This window comes from Thamnophis elegans, chromosome 2, assembly GCF_009769535.1.
Source record: "Thamnophis elegans isolate rThaEle1 chromosome 2, rThaEle1.pri, whole genome shotgun sequence".
Lineage (NCBI taxonomy): Eukaryota > Metazoa > Chordata > Lepidosauria > Squamata > Colubridae > Thamnophis > Thamnophis elegans.
The window spans coordinates 158,831,325-158,852,116 of record NC_045542.1 but is presented as its reverse complement, the minus strand read 5'-3'; the positions used below and the strand labels follow the sequence as shown (position 1 = coordinate 158,852,116).

The 20,792-nt window shown below is 42.8% G+C and overlaps 1 long non-coding RNA gene and 1 pseudogene across 1 annotated transcript in view; one reads left to right on the top strand and one right to left on the bottom strand.

Annotated features, from left to right (window-relative positions):
• The window catches only part of LOC116523865, a 34,054-nt gene extending 26,002 nt beyond the window's left edge, over positions 1-8,052 (top strand). The window contains exon 3 of the long non-coding RNA XR_004257167.1: positions 7,636-8,052. This is a non-coding gene — a long non-coding RNA (uncharacterized LOC116523865). The remainder of the gene's footprint in view (positions 1-7,635) is intronic.
• LOC116523822 overlaps positions 161-20,792 on the bottom strand; it is a 42,711-nt pseudogene continuing 22,079 nt past the window's right edge.

Below are 20,792 nucleotides of genomic sequence, written 5' to 3'. Positions count from 1 at the left end.
CCTTTCTTTTCAGGCAGTCCTCTAACTCTTATTGCAAACGCCTTTGTATTATAATTTATCATTGTAAGTTGTGTTTGATTATTAATAATCTCTTGTTGTAAAGCAAGTCTTAAAGCTGTCAAGTTACAAGATCCTTGCACCCCTAACCCTTTGGGAAAAAAATCCCAGGGATGTTCAAACTTGACAGCTTTAAGACTTTAAGGTTTAGATAGGACTGTTAGAGGCGGGCGGGGCAGCCATTCAGTGAGAGACGGGCAGGACAAGCGTGGTGCAGACAGGCAGGGGGAGGGAGCTGGAACCGGTTCCAAACGGCACGGTAGATTTGTGGAACCTGTTCTATAGAAGAGGTTAGAAATGGCAGGAACTCACCCCTGAATAAGAGGTGACTTACTTCTGAAACACTATAGACGGAGATTTGAAATTTTTCCCTTGTGTATAAAGGTACATGGCTTATAATGTTAGGCCTGATATCCAAATCATTCCCATAATCTGGATCCTTTTATAGTTTCTCTCCTGTATGTGTCCTCCGGTGTTTCACAAGCACAGAAGTGAAACTTTCCTTACACTCTGGGCATTCATATCGTTTCTCTCCTGTGTGAGTCCTCTGGTGTCTCACCAAGTGTGAATTCTGAATGAAACTTTTCCCACATTCAGGACATTCAAAGGGCTTCTCTCCGGTGTGAGACCTTTGATGTATCACCAGGTTGGAATACTGAATGAAACATTTCCCACATTCAGGACATTCAAAGGGCTTCTCTCCGGTGTGAATCCTCTGGTGCATCACAAGATTAGAATGGTAACCAAAACTTTTCCCACAATCAAGACATTCAAAGGGTTTCTCTCATGTGTGAGTCCTCTGGTGGCTCACCAGGTGGGAATTCTTACTGAAACTTTTCCCACACTGTGGACACTCATAAGGTTTCTCTCCAGTGTGTGTCCTCTGGTGTATTATTAGACTGGAATTGAGACTGAAACATTTCCCACAATCAGGACATTCAAAGGGTTTCTCTCCAGTATGAGTCCTCTGGTGTATCACAAGATTAGAATGGTAACCAAAACTTTTCCCACAATCAAGACATTCAAAGTGTTTCTCTCCTGTGTGAGTCCTCTGGTGGTTCACCAGGTGGGAATTCTGACTGAAACCTTTCCCACACTGTGGACACTCATATGGTTTATCTCCTGTGTGAGTCCTCTGGTGTCTCACAAGGTCGGAATTTGAAATGAAACTTCTTCCACAAACTGGACACTCATAAGGTTTCTCTCCTGTGTGAGTCCTCTGGTGTTTCACCAGGTCGGAATTTGAAATGAAACTTCTTCCACAAACTGGACACCCGTAAGGTTTCTCTCCTGTGTGAGTCCTCTGGTGTTTCACCAGATCGGAATTTGAAATGAAACTTCTTCCACAAAGTGGACACTCGTAAGGTTTCTCTCCTGTGTGAGTCCTCTGGTGTTTCACCAGGTGGGAATTTGAAATGAAACTTCTTCCACAAACTGGACACTCATATGGTTTCTCTCCTGTGTGAGTCCTCTGGTGTCTCACCAAGTCAGAATTCCTTCTGAAACTTCTTCCACAAACTGGACACTCGTAAGGTTTCTCTCCTGTGTGAGTCCTCTGGTGTTTCACCAGGTCGGAATTTGAAATGAAACTTCTTCCACAAACTGGACACTCATAAGGTTTCTCTCCTGTGTGAGTCCTCTGGTGGATCACCAGGTCAGAATTCTTTCTGAAACTTTTCCCACAAGCAGGACATTCAAATGGTTTCTCTCCTGTGTGAATCATCTGGTGCATCAAAAGATTACAATGGACCCCAAAACTTTTCCCACAATCAAGACATTCAAAGGGTTTCTCTCCTGTGTGAGTCCTTTGGTGGTTCACCAGGGTGGAATTCTGACTGAAACTTTTCCCACACTGTGGACACTCATATGGTTTCTCTCCTGTGTGAGTCCTCTGGTGGATCACCAGCTGGAAATTTGTAAGGAAACGTTTCCCACAATCAGGACACTCATATGGTTTCTCTCCTGTGTGAGTCCCCTGGTGTTTCACCAGGTGGGAATTTGAAATGAAACTTCTTCCACAAACTGGACACTCATAAGGTTTCTCTCCTGTGTGAGTCCTCTGGTGGTTCACCAGGTTGGAATTCTGACCGAAACTTTTCCCACACTGTGGACACTCATATGGTTTCTCTCCTGTGTGAGTCCTCTGGTGTCTCACCAGGTAGGAATTCTGACTGAAACATTTCGCACAATCAGGACATTCAAAGGGCTTCTCTCCTGAGTGAGTTCTCTGGTGTCTCACCAAAGTGAAATTGTAACCAAAACGTTTCCCACAATCGGTACATTTAAAGGGTTTGTCTCCTGTGTGAGTCCTCTGATGTATCACCAGGTGGGAATTTGCAATGAATCTTTTTCCACAAACTGGACACTCACATGGTTTCTCCCTGGTGTGAGTCCTCTGATGTATCACCAGATTGCCATGCTTGCGAAAGCATTTACCACATTGAGAGCAGTTGTAGGGCATCTGTCCTCTATGGGTCTTTCTATGAACGACTAGAGAACTATTCTGACAAAAGTTATCATGTCTCCCCTAGTCCTTCTATTAAACTAGACATACCCAGTTCCTGCAACCGTTCTTCATATGTTTTAGTCTCTAGTCCCCTAATCACCTTTGTTGCTCTTCTCTGCACTCTTTGTAGAGTCTCCACATCTTTTCTACATCATGGCAACCGAAACTGAATGCAGTATTCCAAGTGTGGCCCTCCCAATGCATTATAAAGTGGTATTAACACTTCACGTGATCTTGGTTCTATCCCTGTTTATGCAGCCTAGAACTGTGTTGGGTTTTTGGCAGCTGCTGCACACTGTTGGCTCATATTTAAATGGTTGTCCACTAGGACTCCAAGATCCCTTTCAGTTACTACTGTTGAGGAACGTACCAGCTATACTGCACCTATGCATTTTGTTTTTGTTGCCTAAATGTAGAACCTTACCCTTTTCACCATTGAATTTCATTTTATTAGATAGTGCCCAATGTTCAGGTTTGTCAAGATCCTTCTGTGTCTCAAGCCTATCTTCTGGAGTGTTGCTATTCCTGCCAGCTTGGTGTTATCTGCAAATTTGATGAGTTCCCCATTTATTCCCTCATCCAAGTCATTGATGAAGATATTGAAGAGTACTGGGTCTAAAACAGAGCCTTGGGGCACTCCACTGCATACTTCCCTCCATGTAGATGCAGTTCCATTGAGGGCTACACGTTGAGTGCGGTTGGTCAGCCAGTTATTATATTATATTATGATATGTCCCAGAAGCAGCCGCCATTTTGGCCCTGAAGCTGGTGTGGCAAAATGGCAACTGCTTCCAGAAGTACACTCTGTGGCCCAGGGATGAATCATAGGGACACTGAAAATAACGGTTGCTTCCAGGACAGAGGCATGAGGCCCAGAGATGCCTTCCTTTCCCAACATGAGAATCAGAGGTCTTTAAAGGAGGAGGGCCTTCTCAGTAGTTGCCCCGACCCTTTGGAACGAGCTCCCCGTGGAGATTCGTACCCTCACCACCGTCCAGGCCTTCCGCACAGCCTTGAAGAACTGGCTAGCCCGTCAGGCCTGGGGATGAAGATAGTTGCCCCTCCCGAATGATGAATGCATGTTGGCTATTGCTTTTATTATATGTGTCTTTGTTATTGTCTACATTTCCCCTTCCCTGATTTATGTGAGCCGCCCTGAGTCCCCTCAGGGAAAAGGGCGGCCTACAAATGTCAAATGTCAATAAATTAAAAGAAACAGAGGAGGAGAGTGTGAGGCCTGGGGGGGGGGGTCCGGGCTAAGGACTGCAGGGACCCAGGAGGAGAGAAAAAAGCCTGTAGGGACCCAGTGGGTGGGGCCTGGAGAGTCCTATTTGGGAAAGCCTGTGGTACACTGTGTGGGAATAATAGGCCTAAAGGGAATCTGTCAGGGAAGGACCCAAGGCTTGCTGTACAGGAGGCCTTTGGACGGCAAGCCTGGCCCTGCGTCCCTCCTCCAAGGGTTTCCCCACACTGACGTATCCACTGTTCCACTTCATAACTCACCCATTCATATAACTACATCGGTAAGAGCAGGGGGTGGGGTTAATTAAGCAAAGCAGGATCTCAACCGGCACTGGAAGGCCCCATTGCAGTTGTATCTCAAGAACTACTTGTATGCTGGCTAGGGAATTTGGGGCTCAAAATCCCAAGGACACCACGGTAGAAGGCTGAATGTGGAAATTCCATAATCGACGTACAAAAAACACCACCCAAAAGCCTCTTTGCAGTAATTTCACAAAAGGAAATACCCAGAAACATCTGCTGATAAGCAGAAACAGGTAGTTAGCTTTTAACAGCCTACCATTTTCCACCTTACAATGTTAGAATAAACAAAAGTGGAGATATCGGGCAGCCTTGCCTTGTGCCTTGGCAAAGATTACAAATAGTATCCCATTTAAAACTGAGGGGAGCAGAGACTTTGACTGTTGGCTTGTTTGATTGCTCGTTTTTTTATTTTTTTTATTTTTTTGGAATGGCTCCCAAATCGAAGCAGAAGCGCTTCCTTAATAACACATCTCAAGAAATTGCTATAAAGTCGCTGCCCTTGCCTCCTCCGCCCTCTACTGGAGATTTGTTAACGCAAGAATTTCTTTTCAAAGTCCTTAATAATTTCAGACAGGAAATCAATCAACTTATATCGGATTTATATGATAAATTTGATGCTAAAATTGCTCAAACAGGGGAGGATATGATCGGAATTATGACAGTTATGACAGACTATATTGCCGGAATGGAGGATAAATTGGAACTTTTGGAAGAAACCAACTCTAATTTGACATCCAAAATCCAAACGTTACAACAGGAAATTGAAAATGCTCAAAAACAACTTGTCATGATAAATTATAATAAGACTGCGTTTGCAATAAGAGTTAGAGGACTGCGTGAAAAGGAACAGGAGAATTTGAAACAGATCTTCTTTGAGGCTCTTAGCCGTTCGGTGGGAAGTCCGGGACTTAACTTTGATTGGCAGATTCAAAAAATTTACCGCCAGAACTCGTGTGTAGCAAAACAGCGACAGCTTCCGAGGGATATAATTATATATTTCACCACAAGGTAATCCAGAAATGTGATAACACTTTAGTTTCTATGGCGGATGAAACACCAGGACAGTCACACTGTGTTCGATATACTTATATGTAAATAATAAAATATATTTAAAAAAAAGAAATGAAATTCAAGCCTTCTCTAAACTCATCAACTTTTGCCTCATGTGTGCAATAAGAGCAGTGCTGGGTTTCTTTTTTTTTTTTAAACCTCTTCTGTAGGTGTGGCTTGCTTTGTGGGAATGGCTAGCCGGCCATGTGACTGGGTGGGAGAGGCTTGCCAGCCATGTGACCGAGTGGGAGTGGCTTGATAAATGTCACTGGGTGGGCGTGGCCAACTTGTAAAATGTGGTGAAACTCACTTAACAATGCTCTTGCTTAGCAACCAAAATGTTGGCTCAGAAACTCTGGCATTTGAAGCATGCAAATCTTGAAGCTGTCAAGTTACAAGATCCTTGCACCCCTAACCCTTTGGGAAAAAAAATCTCAGGATGTTCAAACTTGACAGCTTTAAGAGTTTAAGGTTTAGATAGGACTCTTAGAGGTGGGCAGGGCAGCCAATCAGTAAGCGACAGGCAGGGCAAGCGTGGTACAGACGGGCAGGGGGAGGGAGCTGGAACCGGTTCTAAATGGCACGGTAGATTTGTGGAACCTGTTCTAAAGAAGAGGTTAGAACTGGCAGGAACTCACCCCTGAATAAGAGGTGATTTACTTCAGAAACCCTATAGAAGGACATTTGAAATTTCTCCCTTGTGTATAAAGGTACATAGCTTACAATGTTAGGCCTGATATGAAAATCATTCCCACAATCTGGATCCTTTTATAGTTTCTCTCCTGTATGTGTCCTCCGGTGTTTCACAAGGACAGAAGAGTAACTGAAACTTTTCTTACACTCTGGACATTCATACGGTTTCTCTCCTGTGTGAGTCCTCTGGTGTTTCACCAAGTGTGAATTCTGACTGAAACTTTTCCCACATTCAGGACATTCAAAGGGCTTCTCTCCGGTGTGAGACCTTTGATGTATCACCAGGTTGGAATACTGAATGAAACATTTCCCACAGTCAGGACATTCAAAAGGTTTCTCTCCAGTGTGTGTCCTCTGGTGTATTACTAGACTGGAATTGAGACTGAAACATTTCCCACAATCAGGACACTCAAAGGGTTTCTCTCCAGTATGAGTCCTTTGATGTATCACAAGATTAGAATGGTAACTGAACCTTTTCCCACAATCAAGACATTCAAAGGGTTTCTCTCCTGTGTGAGTCCTCTGGTGGTTCACTAGGTTGGAATTCTGACTGAAACTTTTCCCACACTGTGGACACTCATATGGTTTCTCTCCTGTGTGAGTCCTCTGGTGTTTCACCAGGTCGGAATTTGAAATGAAACTTCTTCCACAAATTGGACACTCATAAGGTTTCTCTCCTGTGTGAGTCCTCTGGTGGTTCACCAGGTCAGAATTCTTTCTGAAACTTTTCCCACAATCAGGACATTCAAAGGGTTTCTCTCCTGTGTGAATCCTCTGGTGCATCACAAGATTAGAATGGTAACCAAAACTTTTCCCACAATCAAGACATTCAAAGGGTTTCTCTCCTGTGTGAGTCCTCTGGTGTTTCACCAGGTGGGAATTTGAAATGAAACTTCTTCCACAAACTGGACACTCATAAGGTTTCTCTCCAGTGTGAATTCTCTGGTGGTTTACCAGGTCAGAATTCTGACTGAAACGTTTCCCACAATCAGGACATTCAAAGGGTTTCTCTCCAGTATGAGTCCTCTGGTGTATCACAAGATTAGAATGGTAACCAAAACTTTTCCCACAATCAAGACATTCAAAGTGTTTCTCTCCTGTGTGAGTCCTCTGGTGGTTCACCAGGTTGGAATTCTGACTGAAACTTTTCCCACACTGTGGACACTCATATGGTTTCTCTCCTGTGTGAGTCTTCTGATGTTTCAGCAGGTGGGAGTTTGCAATGAAACTTTTCCCACAAACTGAACACTCAAAAGGTTTCTCTCCTGTGTGAATCCGCTGGTGTATCACTAGGTTGGAATTCTGACTGAAACGTTTCGCACAATCAGGACATTGAAAGGGTTTGTCTCCTGTGTGAGTCCTCTGGTGGTTCACCAGGTTGGAATTCTGACTGAAACTTTTCCCACACTGAGGGCACTCAAATGGTTTCTCTCCTGTGTGAGTCCTCTGGTGTCTCACCAGGTGGGAATTTGTAAGGAAACCTTTTCTACAAACTGGACACTCACATGGTTTCTCCCTGGTGTGAGTCCTCTGATGTATCACCAGATTGCCATGCTTGCGAAAGCATTTACCACATTGAGAGCAGTTGTAGGGCATCTGTCCTCTATGGGTCTTTCTATGAACCACAAGAGAACTATTCTGACAAAAGCTTTTGTCACATTTGTAGCATTAATATGGCTTTTTTCCAGTGTGGATCGTCTTATGCATAATCAGTTGTGATTTGCAATCTGTGCTTTCCCCACAACAGAGGACTATGGAGCTTTTCCACCACGGATATTATTGAGGTGTGATCCCCTGTTTAGTTTTGCTTTGATGACAGCTACTGTTTTCTTACTCCCAGTTCAAGGCCTGTATTACTGTCTGCCTGTGATGACTCCTTCAGATGCTTTCCCAGATCACTCTTCAGATGTCAGTTCAGAGGAAGATGAACCAGTCCCGGCCACATCTGGAGGGGAATTGATCAATAGCTCCAGTCAGTTGTCTGAGAAGGATTTGGCTGAAGCACAGCTGCAGCAGGAGTCCTGAGGCTTTGCTTGGGGAAAGCATGCAGCTGCAGCCAGTCAGTGGGGAGGAAGAGGAACTGCCTTTTGCCCCTAATCAGTGGGAAATGGAAAATACTTTGATTTCTGGCTTGATTTGCTTTCCTTTTCAATGTTGCTTATTATTCTCAGTCATCCGGAGTGCTGTTATAGCCATCCTCTTTGTCTATAAGTTTAAAAAAAAATGTAACTTTATAAACAGTTGCAAAATGTGTGAAAAAAGAAAAAGTATGAATGAAAAGTAAAAATGCCACAATGCTAGATTAACCTCTTACATTAATTATGATTCATTTGACTACCAAGATCCAAATTCAAATATTCATTCAATCATTAAATTCACTTGTTGACTTGGATTAGTCACAAATTCTGAGCCCTGTAAAGGGTTATCATCAAATATGGTCAGGTGAAAAAAAAGGAACACCCTTTTTGAGTTCTATGATTTTACATATCATCACATAGGAAAAATCACCTGGTCCTTAGCAGTTCTTAAAAATGGGTAAATGTAACCTCAAATGAACAGCAAATTACACCTGTCATCATTTTTCGTTTACAAAAAGAAAGCCAAAATGGAGAAGCGTTTGTTTTTCACGTTTTCAAAACGTGAAAAACAAAGGACATTCTTACTTCTTCCATAGGTATGAAAAGGCGAAGTAGCAGCCAAATGCTGCTAATCAAGTGCTCTTGATAAATTATCATCAGCAAGTGTGACTACATCTATAAAAGCTGAAGTTGGAGTTTTCTGGTTGACTATAAACTCTTCTGTATACTAAAGTATTCTAGAGCCAAATGTGAGGCCATCTGTCCAACAGCTAAACAACAGCTAAAGCTTGGCCAACATCGGGTTATGCAACAGAACAGTGATTGCAAGCTCAAGAGCAAATCCACAACAGAATGGCTGAAAAAGGAAAGAATCAAGGTGTGGCAATGGCAGTCAAAGTCCAGACCTCAATCTGATTGAAATGCTGTAGTGGGATCTCAAGAGATCTGCGCATAAACAAATGCCCACAAACCTCAATGAACTGAAGCGATGTTGTAAAGGGTGGGCAAAAATCCCTCCACAACAATGCAAGAAACTGATGAAGTCATACAGAAAACAATTACTGAAAAGTTACTGCTGCTAAAGGTGAGAATAGAATAGAATAGAATAGAAGTTGGAAGGGACCTTGGAGGTCTTCAAGTGCAACGCCCCTGCTTAGGTAGGAAACCTTACATCACATCAGAAAGTGTTAGGTTTTCACACGTTTCCTCTATTTTGGCTTTCCTTTTGTAGAATAAATGGTGACATGATGTAATATGTCATATGTTCATCTGAGGTTGTATTTACCTCTAAGGACCGGATGATTTTTATTGTATTTTTGTATGTAAAACCATATAACTCAAAGAGGGTGGACTTTTGTTTTTCACATGACTACATATCTGGAAGTGCTGTGGATATTTTATAATATCTATAATTGTATAATTATAGATAATTATTTACCTATAAGCATACAGAGGGGAAATCTACAGCTCTACACAGATCTACAAAGGTATATATGTGGAAAAATCCATGTTTTTAGCCTGAAAAATGTCCCAAAATAGTCAAGCCTTCTGAGCTAACTTTAGAGATGTGGGGGCTTTAACTAATGAAATGTGTGACCCGACAAAAGGGCGAACGACAAATCCACACCCGACTTAACCGCGTCGCTAAAGCCGCGACATCAACAACGCACCGACAACAGCGCGGAGAGAACAACGCGGAGACAGAAAGCCGATTTAACTTAAGGTAAGGGTTAGGTTTAGGGTTAGGTTTAGGGTTAGCGTTACGTTTAGGGTTAGGGTTACGTTTAGGATTAGGTTTAGTTTTACAGCTCGCTTCTGTCGCCGCGCTGTTGTTGGCGCAATTCAGCGCTCATTCATCGGAGCGCTTTAGCATACGCGGTTTTGTCACCGTGGTTTAGTCGGGCATGGTTTTGTCGTTCACCCTTTTGTAGGTGAACCAATGAAATGATGCCTAAAAGATTTGAAGCACCAGTTCTACCCATGGAAGTCCTCAGCTCCAAATAAGGGCAGAAAATACTGTCCTGCTGTCCACAATCCCTCTGGTGACATCCCCATTCAAGTAGTCCTCACGCTTGGGACCGGCATTTGTGTCACTAAGCAGCCTGATCAGGAAGCATGATGTCACCTGACAGTCCCAACTTACATTTGTCCCTTTGCAGTTGTTAGGCGAATCTCTGTGGGTTGTTAAAGGCAATTTCACATGGCTACGACTTCTTGCCAGTATCCCCCACTGATTTTGCCTATGAGAAACTAGATGGGAGGGTCACAAATGGGGATCATGATGGTGGGATGCTCCGACCATCATAAATGTTCAACGGTTGGCAGCACCCGAACCAAACAGGCCAACTTTCCCCCGGACTCTCCTCCGACTCGTCCTCAACTCACCTTCCAGCTGATGCTTTGATCCTTGGAAGAGCACAAATAACACTCTGCACGCCACCTTCCTCCCATGAGTGATCCGGAAGAGGAAGTTCCTCTGCGCGTCCCCTCTCCCCCCCCATCCTGTCTAGCAACACAGTACTCGACGGTTTCAGTTCCTTTTAGCTCCGACAGATGCCGCTCTTGTGTTGGCTTTCTAATCGCGGATGCTGCCTATCTGGCCACCGTCTCGTCCTCGGAGGTCGAAAAACAGGCTTGTCCTGTCTCTGCCTCAGGCATCTGCCAGATGTTTCCACTGATTACATGCAATGTGAAACTATTTAGCACGTGAAGTTTCGCTACGTGCGGAGTCTTAAAGGATCCTGAAGTTCGGACAGAATTACGGAATGGGAGTTGGAAGGACCACCTCTCCAAGCAGGAGACCCGATACGGTTCTGGACAAACAGCTGTGCAGTCTCCTCTTTAGAAAATCCCATTGTTGGAGCTCCCACAATTCCTGGAGGCAAAGCTGTTCCACTGATTGATTGGATTCACCCACAGGGACCCTCTCAATTCTAGGAAGGATTTGGTTTTGATGAGTCTCCCTCTGTTACTTCTTTTACTGCTCTCAGGCACTTTGGAGAATAGTTGACCCCCTCTTAATGTGTCAGTCCCTCAAACACTGAAATATTGCTCTCATGTCACCCTTAGTCCTCTGTGTCAGACATATCCAGTTCTTGCAACCGCTCATCCTATGTTTTCGCCTCCTGTCCCCTAAATACTTTTGTTGCTCTTCTCTGGACTCTTTCTAGCGTCTCAACACCTTTTTTTTCCCGTATCACGGTAACCAAAACTGGACGCAGTATTTCCAGTGCAGCGGTAATTCATTACTAACACCTCATGTGATTTTTGATATTATCCCGCTGGTGATGCCGACTAGGAGTGTGTTGGCTTTTTCTGCAGCTGCAGCACACTGCTAGTTCGGACTTAAGTGGTTGTCCATTAGGACTCCTGGATCCCTTTCACAGTTAACTGTTGTTGGAAAAGGTACAACCTCTTTCAAAGGTGCTTTGTTTTTTCCCAAGAGGCAACTGGACTTTCTGTTTTTTCTTTGAAGACGTTTAGCTTCTTGGATGAGAAGCAGCACTTCTTCAAAGAAAAAAAACAGAAAGTCCAGTTGCCTCTTGGGGAAAAAAAGCACCTTTGGGTCTGTTATTCTATATTCTATTATATACCCCCTGATTCTACGCCGTGAAGGAAACCAAACAGTCTGACTTGCTTCTGGACTCTCTTCCCACTTGCTCTCAACTCACCTGCCAGCTGCTGCTTCGATCCTTGGAAGTGCGCAAAAGCCTCTCTGCACACTGCCTTCCTCCCATGAGTGACCCAGTAGAGGAGGTTCTTCTGTGCTTCTCCCCTGGGCACAATATTCCAAGTGTAGCCTTACTAGGACAGTAGAATGCAGTACTAACACTTCATGTGATCCTGATACTATCCCTCTGTTAATGCAGACTAGGACTGTATTGGCTTTTTCTGCAACTGCAGCACACTGCTAGCTCAAACTTGAGGCTTGATTGATCACTGGAACTCCTAGATCCCTCTCACAGTTACTGCTGTTGAGCCAAGTACAACCTCTTCTATAGAGGTTGTGATAAACAGTTCATGTTCGCCTATGGAACTACCCGAGACAAGAACTTGAAAGTAGCAAAGAATTTTATTAACGTATTTGCAAATACGGGTGCAACAAATGTGAATGTGTGACCAGGCACAGGTCAGTCCTTTTATCCCCCTAGAGAGATTCATTTCCCGCTTTCCTGTTTAAAGCACGCAGTTTATGTCTCTCCCCAAAGCCCCCATTTGCTTTTCAGCACAGCATGCTGTTGAAGCGCTCAGTCTATACCCCCCTCTTTCATTTTCCTGTTTAAAGTGTCAGTTTTAACCAACCTCTACTTAAGCATAAGCTCTATTGCCCCTTTTATAGAGCCGAGGTGGTGCAGTGGTTGAAGTGCAGTACTGCAGGCTACTTCAGCTGACTGCTAGTTCGGCAGTTCAAATCTCACCGGCTCAGGGTTGACTCAGCCTTCCATCCTTCCGAGGTGGGTAAAATGAGGACCCGGATTGTTGTTGGGGGCAATATGCTGACTCTGTAAACTGCTTAGAGAGGGCTGAAAGCCCTATGAAGCGGTATATAAGTCTAACTGCTATTGCTATTTTGTTCCACGCTTGCAGTTACAGCTGGCACCTTGCTTGCTAGGCTTGGTTTGACATTTAGCTTTTTACCTGTAACATGTTTTTAAAGACAACTTATCAGTGGTGGGATTCAAGTACCATATTTTTTGGAGTATAAGGCACACCTTCCCCCCCACCCCCAAAAGAGGCTGAAAATCTGGATGCATCTTATATACTGAATACTGCACTTTTGGCCTCCCGAAACCCTGCCCCTGGGGGCTGGGGAGGGCAAAAATGAGCAAAAAAATGTGCCATTTTTTGTTCATTTTTGGGGGGGACAGCCCCCAGAAGCACTCTACAAGCCTCCCAAAGCCTATGCATGCCTTTTTTGTTTTGCAAAAATTGGGCCCGTTTTTGCGAAAAATGGGCCATTTCTTGCTTGTTTTTGCCTCCCCCTCCAGCCCCCAGGAGCACTTTGCAAGCCTCTCAAACTCTCTGCATGCCCCGTTTTTCACAAAAAATGAGGCCTGCAGAGTGCAAAAACATTTTTCTTACAAATTTACCTCTTCAAAATCTTGGTGCATCTTATACTCGGGTGCTTCTTGTAGTCCAAAAAATATAGTAATTTAACAACCTGTTCCTTCTAGTGACAGGTTGGGTGGGCGTTGCTGGTGAGGGTGCCATGTGACTGAGTAGGCATGGCCAACTTGATGTCACTCAAGCAAGAAAGGACACCGCAGGCAGTCCTATCTTGCTTGAGATGCTGCAGAGACAGGACGATTTCCTACGTACCATTATCAAGTGCCCCCCCTCATTATCAAGTGCCCCCCCCCCGAGGCTGATAAAATAAAAGCTCATCTAAATATTGCAACTGCCTGCCAAGCGCATACTGGCAAAAGGAGACTGGCGGCGGGGTAGGTGGGTGAGGAAGAGTTTCTCTTTCTTGTCTGTGTCACCTGCTCGGGAAGAAAAAGAGTTTTGTAGTTTTTCTGTAGGAACTGTAATATTTTAATTGTGCCTTGGTTTGCATTCCATTTTAATGCTGCTGTCAACCCTGAAGCTGATCTGACCGAAGCCATCTTGATAGCTTCAGTGTTGCCATACTGGAGCTGAGGAATAGGGAGGGATAGTTGGGATAGTTATAGATATATAATTATAGTAGTTATAGATATATAATTATAGTTATAGATATAATTTGAGATAGTTGGGATTTTCTAGCCAAAACAAAATACTTTCTCTTGGGAACCAAGGACATTCTCACACCAAGTCAGAGAAAGGCGGAGTGATGTCACCAGGCAACCAGATAGTGCCGTGATTGGACCATGTGACTGATTGTTTTGAGAAAGCGACAAACTTTTATTGTTAATTAGATGAAAACTGTGGGAAGTTTCAGAGTCGGTTTTCACCAGATCAGGTCAATATGATATATACAATAATGTTATTGTTTGAGGAATGTACCTGCCTCCGAGTTTTGCTTTCTATGGGTCTATTGCTTAGAATGCTGACTGTACTGATTCTCAGTATACTACAATGCTCTCTTTGGTATTCTTTTCATTCACATAAAAGAGTTGGTTTCATTATGGTTTATAAAATGGTTGCCCAACATTTGCAAAAATGAGAAAAAAAGCATACATTACAACAACAAAGCCAAACCAAAATGTTAACTTATCATTCATTTTCAACATACAGATCTAGTGAGATCCAAGTTCAAATATTCCTTCAATCATGAAATTTACTTGTTGACTTATGTCAATCACAAATTAATAGAAAGGGTTATCAACATATATATCTGGAAGTACTGGGGACAGATTATACATATAGACATATATGTGGGCGTATATGAACACACTTTTTTTGAATTTTTATTTTATTTTAATTGAACAAAAACACAAAAAAGAAATCATCCTTCATTACATCTTGTAGAAAGCGTGTCGATTGGTTACAGATAACTTTCGTGCCTTTCTTCCACAGTCATTACTTATAGTTCATATTAGATTATATACACTTTAAGTCAAAAATCTTTGTATTTCTTACTATTAACATACCACAATTCTCATTTGACTACAATTATTTCAACATGCTTTTACCTCAAATCACACTTCACACTTTTTGACCTAATTTTAGAGAAACAGGGTAAGGCTTCATTTATGAAATGATCCTGAGACTCTCGGCAAGATTTAAAGGACCATATTTGGCCATCAAAGTCCACCACTCCAAATAAGAAAAAGGCAAGAAGTACTATCCACAACCTCACTGGTGACATCCGCCCACCTGTGCATGCGCGCGCAACCCCTCCCCAGGCTCCAGAGGCTTTCCTGAAGCCTGGGGAAGGCATAAACAGCCTCTCCCGGCCCTCCGGAAGAGGAAAAAAATAAGCTGGCTGAGGAAAAAACATCCACGCCAGAGCTGGCAGCTGTGATGTCCACAAATATGGCTCCGTGTGCTACCTGTGGCAGGCAAGCCATAGTTGCGCCATCATGGTTCCAATTATTAAAAATGAAAGATTTTCCTCCGTTCAATTTTTTTCTCGCATCACCACCACCAAGGGGATACAATAGATATGTCAGCGTGCTGCTATCACCCAGCAGCCATCAAAGGGTAACAAGCAAGGACTTCTGAGAAAAAGAGATCCCATAGGAATTGCAAATAAACCCGGAGATCCTGTGATCAAAGCCACGATCCCTTTTCTCCTCAGCTCAGTATTACTATAGCTCTTCTTCATCAGATTCATTTCCAAGGCAGAAAAAGCTTGTACATGTGAAGTTGCTTTTTTCACGGGGCCTTCGGCCTACTCCCAACACGTTGCTCACCCATCCTTTGGAGACTTCCTGGAGGCAGCCATCATTTTCAGTGCACCCACAATCCCTTAATGCAGTTTTCCATAGTTTTAAGGAAGTGAAACAGAGCAGCTACTCACTCTCTCGTGTGACAGGGACCGAGAAGCAGCCACCATTTTGGCCCTGAGGCAGGTGTGACAAAATGGAAACTGCTTCTACAAGCCCATCATATGGACCAGGGTTGAATCCTGGGTACAATGAAAATAATGGCTGCAATCCTAAGTACTTCTTTCCCTAGCATGAGGTTCAGAGATCTTCAAAAGATGAGAAGGGTGTGAGGCCTAGTGGTGTGGGAGTCAGGTGTAAGGACTGCAGGGACCCGGTGGGAGTGAAAAAGCCTGTGGGGACCCTGTGGGAAGGGGTTGGAGTAGAGGAGGCATTTGGAAGGTAAGCCTGTATTTGTGCTATGTCCCCAAACCTGAGGTAACCACTGTTCTGCTTAACGACTCACAAATTTATTTAATAACTAGATGAGGGAGAACAGAGAGCTGGGGGGTACTTCAGGAAAGCAGTCTTGCTTAAGGGCCATTGCAACATGCAACATAATTAGTTATATCTTGAGAGCTACTTGTATGCTGGCTGGAGTAATACTGGCTCTCAAAAAATGGAGTTCACCAAGATAGAAGGCTGAAACTCTGCCTGTAAGAATTCCATAATCAATATACAAAAAACATCACCAAAAAGCCTTTTTTGAGGCTAACTAACATTTTCCATTTTCTTCTCCTCATCTGCAAGTGTAATTCTGAGAGATGTTTGTATAAAAAGAATCAGGCAGAATTCAAACAGCAAACTTTCACTTTCAGTGGGAGATAACAAACTACATTTAGGCCTTCTCTGAACTCATCAACTTTTGCCTCACATGGATTTCCTTGTGTGCAATAAGAGATGATTTACGCCGGAAGTATTGTCCACAGACTGGACATATGAAAGGCTTCTCCCCTGTGTGTAAAACTACATGATTTATAAGGTTAGAACTAGTGCTAAAATCCTTCCCACATTCCGGACACTCATATGGCTTCTCCCCTGTGTGAGTCCTCTGATGTTTCACCAGGTCAGAATGGTAACTGAAGCTTTTACCACAGTCCGGACACTCATACGGCTTCTCTCCCGTGTGGGTCCTCTGGTGTATCACCAAGTTGCCATTTTCACTAAAGCATTTATCACATTTGGAGCACTTGTAGGGCTTCTCCCCTGTGTGGGTCCGCTGGTGTTTCACAAGCACAGAAGGGTAACTGAAACTTTTCCCACACTCTGGACACACGTATGGTTTCTCTCCTGTGTGAGTCCTCCGGTGTTTTCCAAGATTAGAATGGGAACTGAATGTTTTCTCACACTCTAGACACTCATACGGTTTCTCCCCTGTGTGAGTCCTCAGATGTTTCATCAGGTTAGAACGATAGCTGAAACTTTTCCCACACTCTGGACATTGATACAATTTCTCTCCGGTATGTGTTGCTTGGTGTATTACCAGGTTAGAATTCTGACTGAATCTTTTCCCACAATCAGGACATTCAAAGGGCTTCTCTCCTGTGTGAGTCCTCTGATGTATCACCAGGTGGGAATTCTGACTGAAACTTTTCCCACAATCAGGACATTCAAATGGTTTCTCTCCTGTATGAGTCCTCTGATGGCTTACCAGATCCGAATTCTGACTAAAACATTTCCCACAACCAGAACATTCAAAGGGTTTCTCTCCTGTGTGAGTTCTCTGGTGTCGTAACAGGTTGGAATTGTGACTGAAACTTTTCCCACAATCAGAACATTGAAAGGGTTTCTCTCCTGTGTGAGTTCTCTGGTGTCTTACTAGGTTGGAATTGTGACTGAAACTTTTCCCACAATCAGGACAGTCAAAGGGTTTCTCTCCTGTGTGAGTCCTCTGGTGTATCACTAGGTGAGCTTTTGTAATGAAACGTTTCCCACAAACAGGACATTCAAAGGGTTTCTCTCCTGTGTGCATCTTCTGGTGTATCAGTACTGACTGAAACTTTTCCAACTCAAGGTCAGAATTTCCAATGAAACATTTCCCACAATCAGGACAGTCATATGGCTTCTCCCTGGTGAGTCCTCTGGTGCATCACCAAGTTGCCATTTTTGCTAAAGCATTTAGCATGAACCAAAAAGGAGCAGATCTGACAATCAGGTAATTAGTATGGCTGTTCTCCAGAGTGGATTCTCCCCTGCATAATCACTTGTGATTTGAAATCTGCTTTTCTCACAATAGATACATCTATGGAGCACTTCTAGCACAGATATTCTTAAGAAGATCAAAAATGTGTGTGAGTCCCTGTTTTATGGTGTTTTGATTTAAGCACTTTTCCTCCCCTACGGGCAAGGCCTGCATTTCTGTCTGCCCTATGTGACTATCCAATTGACCTTTTCCTTCTCACTGACTTCCAGATTTTTCCCTTTTTTTTCGAAATGGAAAAATGAGCTCCTTTCACCTTTTTGTGTGATGTATGTTTGAGTGCTGCTTACTCTACTATTTCCAGCTCAAAATCTCTTCTTGATTTCCTTTGTCTTTCACCTACTGGGGAAGGAGAAGAATTGTGTGGTTTTTCTGAAGGAAATGGAGAGTATTTCTATTTCTGCCTCAATTTGCTTTGCTTTTCAAGGTTGCTTCTTATTCTCAGTAGTCCAGTGTCGTCTTCTTGGCATCATCTCTGTCTGTAAGATTCAAATGAAAATATAGCTTTTATTGTTTGTGAAAGGGATGCAGAAGATCTGAAAAAAGGTATACATTACAATGAAAAAGCAAACATGCCACAATACTAGAATAATCTCTTACATTAATTGTGACTCATTTGACAACGGGGATCCAAGTTCCATTATGCATTCAATCATGAAATTCACTTGTTGACTTGGGTTAGTCACAAATTCTTAACCCTGCAAAGGGTTATCATCAAATACAGTTTTGAAAACAACAAAGTATACCCACTTTCTTCCATAGTTATGAAGAGGCTAAATAGCCACTCAATGTTGCTAATCAAGTTCTCTTGATCAATTATCGTAAGCAAGCGTGATCTATAAAAGCCGAAGTTGTAGGAATTTTCTGGTCTCTGGCATTGAGGTTGGCTTAAATGCCAAAGAGTAAAGATGACAGCGGGGACCGTCGAGAAGGAATTGTTGCTGCTCAACTACAGCGTATTCAGAAGGTATTCAGATCCCCTTCATTTGGTCACTTTTGTTATGCTGCAGCCTGATTCTACAGTTCTTGAAATGTGTTTTTTTCTCCTTAATGTACACTCAGTTGACCATAATGACAAAATGAAAACAGAAGAACTAAGTGTAGATTAAAGAGGAAAAAATGAATTTCAACAACTATAAAAGCAGACTGCTATATAACAAAACTTGACAAAAGTGAAGGGCCCCGAATACATTTTGAATGAACTGTATGTGAATTCTCCAACATTGGAGGTTTTAAACAAGAGATTGGACAACCATTTGTCTGAAATGGTATAGGTTTCCTACCTGAGGAAGGGGTCGGACCAGAAGACTTTCAAGGTCCCTTTCAACTCTGTTATTCTGTTATCTGGGAAGGATTATTATAGGACTATTTCGAAACAATTAAACTCCATCATTTTCCATTCCACATTCATAAGTAGAAAACATTCATGATATTTGCCAATCAAATTTCAAAGTTGCAAAGTTACATCTGAATAAATAACAAGACTTCTGGAACACTGTCCTTTGGAGAGACAAACCCAAAGTGGAGACATTTAGCCATAATTCACAGTCCCACATTTGATGAAAACCAAATACAGCATTTCAACACAAACAGCTCATACCAACCATCAAGCAGAGTGATGGAGGGGTGATGATTTGGGCTTGTTTTGCAGCCACAGGACCTGGACACCTTGCACTATTTGAGTCTCCTATGACCTCCTCTCTATTTTAAAGAATTCTAGAGTCAAAGGTGAGGTCATCTGTCCAATAAGAGAGTTGGAAGGGACCTTGGAGGTCTTTTACTGCAATCCCCCGCACAGGCAGGAGACTCTATGTTAGTCTGGACTAATTGATGTCCAATCTCTTCTTTAACACTTTACGTGATCCAGCACCCAGAACTCCTGGAGGGAAGCTGTTCCCAAGGAATTAATCTTAACTTGAAGGAGACTTTTAACATCTTCTCACCAGCAAAACCTGCAGCCACCGGTTTAACAGCACCAGTGGACTCAGAATTTGGGGAGGGAGGGAACATGGAGCAGCAGCTGACATGCTTCAGCCTACTAGCCTCTCTGCTTCCACATCATGAACTAAAGCTTGGCTAAAATCAGTTTATGCAACAGGACAATGATCCCAAACTCACCAGCAAATCTACAACAGAATGACTGAAAAAGAAAAGAATCACGGTGTTGCAACTGCAGTCAAAGTCCGGACCTCAACCTGATTGAAATGCTGGACCTCAAGACAGCTGGGCATAAACAAATGCCTATAAACTTCAATGTACTGAAACAATGTTGTAAAGAAAAGTGGGCCAAAATTCTCCACAGCGATGTTACAGACTGATAAAGTCATACAGAAAACAATTACTTTGTTATTTCTGCTAAAGTTCGCTCTATAAGATATTCAATCATAAGATGTTACTTTTTCATACAAGGCTTCCTTATTTTGGCTTTCTTTTTGTAGAATAAATGGTGACTTGATATGTCAAGCGGTATTGTTCATCTGAAGTTGCGTTTACCTACCTTTGAGAATTGCTAAGGACTGGATGATTTTTACTGTATTCTGATATGTAAAACCATACAACTCAAAGAGGGTGTACCTTCTTTTTCACATGGCTGCATATCTGGAAGTGCTGGGGATAGATTATATACTTGCAGATATATGCATACAGAGAAAAGTACTAATACATGGTCCTATAAATGTATATATGTGGAAAATCCATGTGCTTTCAACTTGAAAAATGTCCTAAAATGGTTATAGTCCAACATTTCTGAGTTAATTTTAGAGATGTGGGGACTTTAACTGATGAAATGATGCCTAAAGTCTCTGAAAGATTTGAAGCACCTCTTTTGCCTAATAAACAAATCACTGTGGGTTGGTAAAGGGAATTAAACATAACTTGAACCTTCTAATATTCCCATTGATTTAGCTTGTCAGAAAGCTGGCTGGAAAGTTCACTAATGGGGATCATGAGTGTGGGACGCTGCAACTATCATCCTTGTGCAGAAACTAGTAATATCTCAATTGGTGCAACTCCTTTCCCTGCATCTTCCTACCCACAGGAACATCTGAAGCGCGGTGACTGAATGTGGTAGCATGACCACAAATTTGTGTACAAGATGAATGTATGCTTTTACAGTGCCATTGTAACTTTGGAGACTCCGCGAACAAGTGGTAAGTGAGGCCCACATATACAACTAAACGTCTCAAAAGGTCCCCAATAGCTTTTTTTTTTTTTTACAAATTGCTGGATTAAGCCCAGTTGAACCTGCTTAATACACGGATGGTGCACCAATAGGAAATAATGTGCTTTTTGTTGGCTAGACTTGGAAGTAAGAA